Raw genomic sequence first — 1,649 nt, forward strand, 5'->3', positions numbered from 1 at the left:
TCTCCATTCTTCGTGTCTCTTGTCCCTTTATAATCCCCACTCCCCCTCTAGGGTTCACGTTGGCTGTACCTGCCGGTCGGGTCATCCCCAGATGTAATGGGGGACCTCAATATCCCACTGTCACAAAAGGACAAATCAACTAGACAAAAACAAAGAAATATCAGAGTTAAACCAAACCTTCAAACAAATGGACTTAATAAATATCTACAGAGTGTTCCATTCAAAAACAACACAATACACGTTCTTTTCAGCAACATATGGGTCTTTGTCCAAAATAGACCACATGCTCTTCTGTTCTCCATCATGGCACAAGATCAAGGTGAAAAGGAGAACCCCATGCAGGAACTTTGCATCCACAAGCTCTCTCTTAACATTTGTGTGAGGGAGAGTGGAGACAGGCTGACCAGAGCAGCCACACTGTTGCAGCAGCTCACAGGCCAGATCCCAGTATTTTCTAACGCTAAACACACTGTCAGATCCTCAGGTATCAGGAAAAATGAAAAGATTGTTTTTTACTGCATGGGGCCAAGGTAGAAGAAATCTTGGAGAAAGGACTAAAGATGCAAGAGTATGAATTAAGGAAAAATAACTTCTCTGATACTGGAAACTTTGGTTTTGGGATCCAGGAACACATTGATCTGGGCATCAAATATGACCCAAGCATTGGTGTCTATGGTCTGGACTTCCATGTGGTACTGGGTAGGCCAGGTTTCAGCAACTCAGACAAGAAGGGCAGGCAGCCTGCACTGGGGCCAAACACAGAATCAGCAAATCAGCAGGGAGGCTAAACACTAGTTCCAGCAGAAGTATGATGGGTTCATCCTTCCTGGCAAATAAATCCCATTTCTGTCCAAAAGGTCACTAAAATGCTTTCAATGAAATGTTAAAAAAAAAAAAAAAAAAAGACTACATACTAGCCCATAAAGTATGATGAAGTAAATGCAAAAGAATCAAAATTATTCCATGAATATTATCAAATAGTGCAATGAGACTAGAAATCAGTGGCATAAGATATCACAGAAATTATGCAAACACATGGAAATCAAATAATACCCTCATGAATAATCAATATGTCACAGAGAAAATTAAAGAAGAAATTAGACAGTTCCCACAATTAAACAATAATGCCAATATAACATACTGGAACCTGGGACACAATGAAAGCAGTCCTATCAGGAAAGTTTGTAACAGAGAATTCCCACATCAGAAAAAGAGCAATCTCAAATAAATAACATAATCGTTCACCTCATGACCCTAGAAAAACAAGAACAATCCAAATCCTAAGTTACTACAGGGAAGAAAATTATAAATATCTGAGGAAAAATTAATGAAATTGAGATATGAAAATTATAAGGAATCAAAGAGCTTTGAAAGATTAAACAAAATAGACAAATCCTTAGACAATACTACCAAAACAAGGAAAGAAAAGATCCAAATCCATGCAATAAAAAATGAAAAAGGTGAAATCACAATGGATTCTACCGAAATCCAGATCATCAGTAACTTCTTTGAAAACCTATACTCCGATAAAGTAGAAAATTCAGAAGAAGCCAGGCATGGTGGTGCATGCCTGTAATCCCAGCACTCAGGAAACTGAGACAGGTGAATCACTGCAAGTTTGAGACCAACCTGGGCTACAAAGTGAACTC

The 1,649-nt window shown here is 38.7% G+C and overlaps 1 protein-coding gene and 1 pseudogene across 2 annotated transcripts in view; one reads left to right on the forward strand and one right to left on the reverse strand.

The window, feature by feature from the left end:
- Pstpip2 (proline-serine-threonine phosphatase interacting protein 2) overlaps positions 1-1,649 on the reverse strand; it is a 99,567-nt gene that overhangs the window by 14,372 nt on the left and 83,546 nt on the right. The gene's annotated exons all lie outside the window — the stretch shown is intronic.
- LOC102026694 lies at positions 28-1,211 on the forward strand (annotated as a pseudogene).

The sequence above is a fragment of the Chinchilla lanigera genome, unplaced genomic scaffold, assembly GCF_000276665.1.
Source record: "Chinchilla lanigera isolate Chin_1 unplaced genomic scaffold, ChiLan1.0 scaffold00001, whole genome shotgun sequence".
NCBI lineage: Eukaryota > Metazoa > Chordata > Mammalia > Rodentia > Chinchillidae > Chinchilla > Chinchilla lanigera.